Source organism: Gorilla gorilla, chromosome 9 (genome assembly GCF_029281585.2).
Source record: "Gorilla gorilla gorilla isolate KB3781 chromosome 9, NHGRI_mGorGor1-v2.1_pri, whole genome shotgun sequence".
Taxonomy (NCBI): Eukaryota; Metazoa; Chordata; class Mammalia; order Primates; family Hominidae; genus Gorilla; species Gorilla gorilla.
In genome coordinates, this window is record NC_073233.2 from 17,323,865 (window position 1) to 17,332,864 (window position 9,000).

Consider the following 9,000-nt stretch of genomic DNA (forward strand, 5'->3'; position numbering starts at 1 on the left):
TTACTGATCTCTGGTACCCCATGCCTGGCCCACGGGGGCTTGCAATTAGGTGTTTACAGAAGAAAGGAACGGAACGACTTCGAGGGCTCTGCTGGAAGCTTCGGCAGCGGCTCCGAAAGCTTCCCGCCGCCTCGCCCGGCGCAGCCGGTTCTTTGTGCTCCTTGCTCGGCGCCCACTGGCCGCCGTCGCCCCGAGGCTGCCTAGCGTCTCCCCTCAGCTTCTGCTCGGGGGGCAGCGGGTTTTGCCCGCCGCTCCTCCGTCAGAAGGGCGGCCAGGGCTGGGACAGGAATGAATTCCCTGCGGGTCCGGCATCCTCCTCCAGCCTGGGGCGCCGGCAGCGCGGCGGGCAGTGCTGGGACTCGTGGCGCCCGCGCTCCAGCCCCCGCCCCGGGCCGCTACTGTCGGCGGGGCCCGCGGGGCGCAGGCTGCTCTGCCTCTGGGGCTCCAGTCCGCCTGCACTGTGACGTGGGCAGCAGCTGGGGCGGGCAGTGCCTCGGTCTCCGCTCGGGGACGCGGTGATTTTCTTTTTTTTTTTTCCGACTGCCGGAGCCCGTGGTGGTGGTGCTGGGGGGCGGGGTCGGCGTGGGCAGAGCTGCGGGGGCTGCCGCGGAGGCCGCCCTAGGAGGGAGGGGGCGGACCCGGGTGTGAGGTGAGCGGCCGTAATGAGCACTCGGAGGAGCAAGGGGCCCGGCGTGGGCCTCCAGGGCGGGAGGCCCTGACGCAGGGAGGAGGCAGCCGGGCAGCCAAGGGCCTCCCTGGGGAGTGTGCGGAGGCCGGGACGGAGCAGCGCGTAACTAGGGAGAGGATAGGCCGGGCTGGTGGAGATGCGGGGAGAGACCAGCCAAAGCTAAAGAGCCAAAGCAAAGGTGCTGCGGGGAGGACAGAGGAGCGGGAGGAAAGGGGAAGGAGAGAAGAAAAGAGGCAGGGAAACCCGGAGAGAAAGTGGGAGGGAGGCCAAGGGGACAGGGGAGGGCTGGGAAGAACGTAGGGCGGGGAGCAGAAAGGAAGGAGGGATCCAGAAATTGACCCGGAGGGAGAGAGGAAGGCGGAGAGCAGCTGTGAGGGAGAGGCTTGGCGGGAGCCTCAGCAAAGAGGAGGCTTTGAGGAGGCAAGTCTGGAAGCTGAGAGAGCTCTCTCCATGCTTTGCCAAATAAAAAGGCTCAACAAACAGGAACAGTGCATTCCTTGGTACTCCTGTCGCTTAGTCAATAGCAGGCTAGGGCTGGCCTCAGGGGCTGCTGAGTCCTTCCAGGTGACAGAACAGGAGGAAAGGGGTCCCAGGCCCCTTGGAAGGAGAGCGGGGCGCGGGGGCAGGGAGGAGGGGAAGGAGGTGGTGGTGGGGGAAGGAGAGTGGGAGGAGAAGTGTGGGAAGAGAGAGTGGAGGGAGAGGAGAGGAGGAGGAGGTGGTGGGGGGAAGGAGATGAGGAGGAGGCAGCCTTGTGGAGGAAGGAGAGGAGGAGGAGGAGGCAGTGGGGGTCAAGGAGAGGAGGAAGAGAGCAGAGGGAGAGGGCGGATTTGTTGCCTAGGCGCTGGCTGAGGGTCACGATGGAAGGAGGCAGTATTTATTTTTTAAATTTATTTGACATATATTTACAAGGCAACTACAATGTCGGCACTGCCCTAGGCTCCAGGGCCACAGAGACAACCATAGCTTCAGCCTCCTGCTGTGAGTACTCTTGTCGGGCGACATAGAAAACATACATCCCAGGCCGGGCGTGGTGGCTCACACCCGTAATCCTAGCATTTTGGAGGCTACGGCATAAGCATTGCTTGAAGCCAGGAGTTTGAGGCCGGCTTGGGAAACAGTGAAATCCTGTTTCTACACAAAATAAAAAAATTAGTTTGCTGTGGTGGTATGCATCTGTAGTCCCAGCTACTTGGGAGGCTGAGGTGAGAGAATCACTTGAACCCAGAAGTTCAAGACTGCAGTGAACTATGATCGAACCACTGAACTTCAGCCTGGGCGACAGTGAGACCCCTTCTCAAAAAAAAAAAAAAAAAAAAAGAAAGAAAGAAAACATACATCTCAGCAGTATGGGTAATGGGCCAGTTAGTCAAGTGTGCTTTGCCTCAGTTTCCTTGTCTGTAAAATGGGGTTTATTAGGAGACCTACTCTGTAGGGTTTTTTTTTCTTTTTTTTTTTAAGAATTAAATAGTGTTTCTTTATAAAGTAATAATGTGGTGCAAAGCACAAAGCAAGCACTCGGAAAGGGTTTACCTATGAACATTTGCACTGCTGGGTCTTGAAGGAGAAGGCATTTGCCAAGCGAGAGCAGAATGGGAAGAACTTTCCAGGCAGATGCCACAGAGGCAGTAAGAAGGAGGGGGGCGAGGATGATTGTGGGCTTAATAACAGTGGTGGGCATGAGGATTACCTGCAACAGCAGCACCCTGTGGGGAGGTCTTGCTAAATATTCAGATTCTTGGGCCCCTCCTTAGACCTACAAGATCTGGGTCTCTGGGCAAAGCATGGGAATCTGTGTTTTAACTTGCTCCCCAGAGATTTCTGAAGCACCCCTTCCCTCCACCCGATCCCAGGGCTCTGTCCTGGTTCAGGCTTTATTGTGTTCAGCTGTGCTAGAATAAACACCATTTTAATGGATCCTCCTTCAATCCTGTAACCTGATTCTCCTTCAATCACCTCAGCCGAATGACATCTCTCAGAAGTCTTCCCTGACTGTCCAGGCGGAATTAATGGTTCACTTCCCTGTTCCTCTATACCTTGAACATCCCTCTACAACTGAATGCTCCTTCATTCCATTTCATTGCACCAGCATGTATCGAGGGTCTACTGTTATCTATCACTGAAGAGAATGATTGCAAAAAACTTGAATGAACATGGAAAATGCTGATGATCAGATTTCCATTGAAAAGAACGGGGTGCTCCTTGGGGTGGGGGTGTTGTGGTTGTAATTGTCAGAAAGTGTTTAATAAAAGAAACAGAAATAACAATAATCTTGTTAGCATAATTGTGAGTGAAATTTTGCTCTTTTTTAATTCTCAAAAATACCCTAAACATCATGTTTCACGGTCTTTACAAAAACACCACCACAGAAACAACAGAAGCCTCCGGGCCTGAGGTGTCATACTGGGTATGGCCACATGGTGTCCCTCCAGCTCAGTCTAAACCTTCCAGACTACAGTCTTAGAACAGTCTCCGCTTCGCCCAGCAGCCGGGGCTAGTCCGAGCCGAGCGAACCCTAAGCTACAGGAACCAGCTTCTTGGTGCTGTCCCAAGAGTGGAGAGGAGACAGATGAATGTTTCTCAGGCTAGAGGAAGGCAGTGTATTTGCTTCCAAGGGTTCCAGTAGACAGTTCTGACACGAAATTTCGTTGTGGAGGGAACTTTTAGGACTGTGTGAAGGGAGAGAATGGGAAGGGTTTAGATTTGCATAGTAGGTGGGCAGCTTTGTGGCGGTTGGGAGGAGGTTTGGATGACTTGAGAGAGACCAGGAAAAAAGCTGGAGTCCGGGCTGAGGAACGGAAGGATACGGAGTTTTTTTGTAGGCGAGGGTAAGGGGCAGCAATGGCGTTGGAAGGAGGGGTTGGGGATGTGTTTGCACAGCAAGCATGCTATTTATATCACACATCCATAAGAAAAAAGTTGTAAAGAGGCCCTTCCCCGTCAGTATTTTACTTCGGTTTTCTTGCCAATCTGGCCCGAAACTCGGAGGTTTTTTTTTTTTTTTTTTTTTTTCTCTATGCCAGTCTGGCCCCAAACTCTAGCCGTTCACCTACATACTGGGAAACTGTTATGTTTTCGGTTTGATAGCAGACAGGCAAACTTTTTAGCAGCATTTGGATTTCCTGTAGGACGGTGGTTCTCAAACTGGTGCGCATGAGTGTCACCTGGAGGGCTTGTTAGAGCAGATGGCTGGGCTCCACCCCAGAGCTCCTCTTTCAGTAGGTGTTGGGTGGAGCCTGAGAATGTGCATTTTAATAATGTTCTCAGATGGTGCTGATACTGCTGGTCTGGAGAACCAACAATGTAAAGGAATTCATTTCCTAACAGGTTCTGCCAATGTTCTCTCCACTTTAAAAACCAAAAGCCAAAGAACCCCAATTCTCCCCCTGGATGATGGGTATTTGCGATTGCAGGCACTTTAAAAAGTGGTAGAACTCACCTTCTGGTTTTAGTTTAATTTTCTGTTTGTTCTAACCACTGTCATTCAACACATAATGGTTTTAGATATTTGTTGTTAGCTTTTGCCTGTTTAGAATTTTTGATCTTGTTGCTATGGATGGTGTTTGCTATAAAAACCTTGATGGCTGGGGAGTGGAGTGTTCCAAAGGAAAATGCTCTTATATTCAAGTCAGTTCCTCTGCTCTTATCTGTACACCACACTGTAATCCCTAGGAAGGAGACTCTAGAGGAAAAGGGGAAGGCGGGAAGGCTCAACAGCTGGGACTGCCATAGGTTTAACCAGTCCACAGCCCTAGAGGGGTGCATGCACACAGTGGAGCTGTCTCTTCTCCCCTTAAGGGGCAGCTCTGGGCTTTGGGGTACCTGAGTCTACAGTAGGAGGGAAACGAGAACTGGTCTCAGCTCCTACAGGTACTTTGGACTTTACCTCCTCGGGTCTTATATTGGTTTCCTATTGCTGTTGTAACAAACTACCATAAATGTCATGGCTTGAAACAACTGAAGTTTATTAGCTTACAGTTCTAGACGTCAAAGTCTGAAATGGGTCTTGTTGGGGCTAAAATCAAACGCTGTGTTCCTTCTGGGGGCTCTAGGGGAGAATCTGCTCTTTGTCTTTTCCAACTTTGTTTTGTTTTGAGACAAGGTCTCCCCCTGTTGCCTGGGCCAGAGTGCGGTGGTGCAATATAGCTCGCTTTAACCTTGAACTCCTGGGCTCAAGCACTTCTCCTGCCTCAGCCTCCTATGTAGCTAGGACTATAGGCACACGCCACTATATCTGGCTAATTTTGTTTTTTATTTTTCGTGGAGATAGGGTCTTGCTGTGTTGCCCAGGCTGGCCTCAAACTCCTGGCCTCAAGCAATCCTCCCGCCTCAGCTTCCCAAAGTGCTGGGATTACAGGCACAAGCCACTGTGCCCAGCCCATTTCCAACTTTTAGAGACTGCTTGCATTCCTTGGCTCCTGGACACATTACCCTGATTTCTGCTTCTATCACTACCTCTCCTTTTCTGACTCTGAGCCTCCGGTCTTTCTTTTAAAAGGGCCCTTGTAATAGCATTGGGCCCACTTGGATAGTCCAGGATACTCTCCCCATTTTAACTTAATTCCATCTGCAAAGTCCCTTTGCCACATAAGGTAACATGTTCATAAGGTCTGGGGATCAGGATGTGGACTTCTTTGCAGGGGGTGAACTGTAATACTCATTTATAAAGTATACTCATAAAGAATTGAAAATACAGTTCAGACAATAGAAGAGAAACATAATAAACATTTCCTTCCATTTAAAAAATAGTTTTTACATAGTTATACTGTATATACAACTTGAGATCCTGGTATTTCAATTAAATATTGCATCTAAATATATTCTAAATTATATAAAGTGTGCTAAATTATACTAAATATAGTCTATATTAACACACACAGTGAACATTTTTATTGACTACATAAATAGCTGAGTGACTATACCATATTTTACCTAAGCCTTCCCATAATTTTGGAAATGTAAATCATTTTAATTTTTAAATATAAATAACTCTATGATAAATACTTTTGCTCGTAAGGATTTTTATGTTTGTATTTGTAAGTTTTTCCTTGGGATAGGCTCCTGGATGTGGAGTCACTGGATCAAAGGCTTTTACACAAAATGTTTTTCAAAGGGTTTATATTAATTTTCAGAACCACCAAGTTCTGAGAATTAGGATGTGAATATCTTTGGTGTCATCATTCTGCCTACCGCAGGCCTCAAGTTTCTCCTTGGTAGAATGGTAATATAATCACTACTCCTCAGGCAGCTGAGAAGATTAAAGGCACTTCATATCTCTGAAGAAAGCTTGGTAAGCAGTGAAGACCTGCACATGTGGTAGTTATTGCTCTCGTGACCTGAGCTTACCTGGTGGGCAGGTTGGGAAAGGGGCTCATGCCCATGACTCAGTTATACCACACTACAGCCCTGATACTTGAGAGACAGTGTGTGTGCGTGTGTGTGTGCTTGTGCATAGGGTATGGGGTGGGAACAGTTTTCTAAGCAGCAGCCACTTGCTTACAGAAAGGCCCAACAAACCTATGGAAAACTGTCTGGAACTGTGGTTCACCACCCTCACTGTGCATCAGAATTACTCCATGAGTTTTTAAGAAGCACAGATTCCCTGAGTTCCATACCCGAGTGATTCTGGTTCAGTTAGTCCAGGTGGAGCTCAGTCTTCTTGTTTTACCAAAGTTCCCCAGGTGATTTTGATGCAATAGAGATTAAAAAAACTCTGACCTAGGCCATCTATGGGAAGCCTGGGGAACAAAACCTGGGAAAAGCTGGAATGGGTTAATGGCAAAGGCAAGACGTATAGATGGCTTTAAGAGGCAACAAGGGCTATTACCCCTCCCTGTCTCTCAGTTCTGTGGCCCAACTATTAACCCAGAAAAATTACCCAGTGGGAGCTGGTTGAGGAGCTCTGGCTTTAACAAGACAGTTAAGAGCTTTTGTTTTGTGCCAACAGATGCTGCTTTCCTCAGTCAATAAGGAGGCCAAGACAGGCCTCTGAGCAGCACGTTCCTGGAGCAGTCCAAGCTCTGCAAGGGGAAGTGCTCCTTTGACATCCCCTTCTGTTTCACTGGGGAGTAGAGAGGGTGCAAGCAGAGGCCTCCCTGACTGGCACGTTCCCTGCCCACAACCTCCCAGTGAGGAGGAGGGCAACAATCAGTCTCCCAGGGCAAAAGCAAGAAACTCTGATTAGTTGGGGACAAGTGAATGAGGCAGTGAGGGCACCTTTTCTCAGATGTAGTGTTTTTCCAGGATGGTTATTAAGAGGAGCAGCCTCCTTTGACCTGGAAAAAGAGGCCACTTGCAATCTGAGTTTTCAGTTTCAAGATGTGGAAGCATTGCCATTGGGGGCTGCATGGAATTTTAACTGCCAAATTAAGAGGCTTTAAGATTGACTTTGGGTTCTGTCATGTAGACAATACTCACGTCACCCAGAAGCCCTACTCATTTCTGTATAAGAGCAATGAGATACATACATACATATATATATGCATCGTATGTAAGTGTAATGACTAACATAGTGCCTGACACACAATAAGCACAATAAGCATTACACACACACACACACACACACACACCAGTTTACACTACTTATATACATTATCTAATTTATTTTTCACAACAACCCCGGGAAGCAGATATTATCATTTTCTCCATTTTACAAATGAAGAAATAGTGACTTAGGTTGGTTGTGTCATTTGTCCAGTGATGAAAAGCTGGTGAATGGCAGGGCCAGGGCTCAAGCCCAACCACCTGGGTCCAGATCTTGTTCTCTTACTACATTGCCTTTTACCAACAGATGTGTTCATTTGGTTCCAAGAGGTTGTGGGAAAGATTGGTTGGAGGAAGGGTGAGGCAGGAGTGCCTTTTCTAGAGGACCCTGAGGAAAAGGTTGACACATGCACAGTGCAGGATCTGTTGCTGTCCTCCAGCCCTACCTGGATTCTGAGCTCACCTGAACCAGGGGCAAGGAGACCACTGGAGACCGTGGCCCACCAGTGGGTGCGTCTGGAATTGCTAATCAGGGGCTTGACATTTCACATGCTGGTGGGAGCCTTGTGTCTCCAGAGCCCACCAAGGCAAAGGATCTTGGCCCCTGCCATAGGGCTTGCCCCTTATCACTGGGCTCCTCTCCTTTCGCCTTCCCATCTCCTTCCCCTTCCTCTTCCTCATCCTCTTCCTCCTCCTTCTGCTTCTCCTTCCCCTTCCCCTTCTTTTTCCTCTTCTGCTTCTTTTTCTCCCTTTCTCCCCATCTCCTCCACCGCTACCTCTGAGTTCTATCTGTCTCCTTCATTCAATTAACATTTACCCATCAGGTTCTTTGCTGTGTGTGAAGGTTCCAGGCTTGGCTGGAAGCCCTGCTCTGGTGTGAATCAGCCTGCCTAGTCCTCCCGGGCTTCTTCCTTAGAGAGCTTGGTCCTGTGCTCTTGGCCCCAGCCCTCAGCAGGACTTTACTGAATGAGCCCATTGCTGTTGCTGGATTCAATATGGCTGCCCAAAGGACCCCACGGCCTTTGGATATAGTCCTTGGATGGCCCTGCTGACTCTCGCAGGCCTGTGTAGCTGTGTTGGTTCAGTCCTGCTGGGCCAGCGATTCTTTTTCTTCCTTCTGTAGGGAAAGCTGTTTAGTACTTGTGCAGTTGCCAAACTGAAGCCAAGAGAACACTGGTTGCTGAGTTACTGCAGAGTGAACAACCCCAGGTCTCCTGTAATTCTGACATTTTGCCCTGCTCACTCTGATCCTTCATGATTTCTTATGTGTGTGTCAAGGGATGTCTTCGTGGGTGTCCAGACATTCTGTATGAACACAAAGCACTGGCTCCTGGGAAGAGAAGACCATTAGCTTCTTTATTATCTAAATTTGGAATCTGCATAGTAAAATACACACTGTCTCCAGGGGGATGCTTTAATAGCTCTAATGAGCCTTCCTGTAGGTCTCAAGGGACACCCACCTAATGGCTGTGTGAATTTCGATGTGTAGCCGATTTGGGCCAGGTGTGGCCACTTTCCAGTCACTGTTAGATACTAGAAGCCTCTCTGGATTTTACAGATGAGGAAACTAAGGCCCTGAGAGGAGAGAGACGTTAGGTTTGTATGGCCAGAACCTAAATGCTGCTTCAGTACATCTCCCTGGTTCAGGAAGGCATTAAGCAGGCTGAGCACTCCGTACACAGGCTAATTTAACAGAGAAATCACCAATCTTGCATCCATTGGTGAGCCAGTGCATTATATTCTTGAAGGACCAGCAGATAGGACATCCCCCTGGCTTTACCTTCCAAATCCATGAAGGATGATTAGACTGGGAAATACAGACTATTTAAAGG

The 9,000-nt window shown here is 48.9% G+C and overlaps 1 long non-coding RNA gene across 1 annotated transcript; it reads left to right on the forward strand.

Annotated features, from left to right (window-relative positions):
* Positions 1–265: 265 nt before the first annotated feature.
* On the forward strand, positions 266–2,946 carry LOC109025340 (uncharacterized). Its single transcript, XR_002004463.4, has 3 exons — positions 266–866; positions 1,598–1,666; positions 2,647–2,946. It is a non-coding gene; the product is annotated as an uncharacterized lncRNA (long non-coding RNA).
* Positions 2,947–9,000: the final 6,054 nt, after the last annotated feature.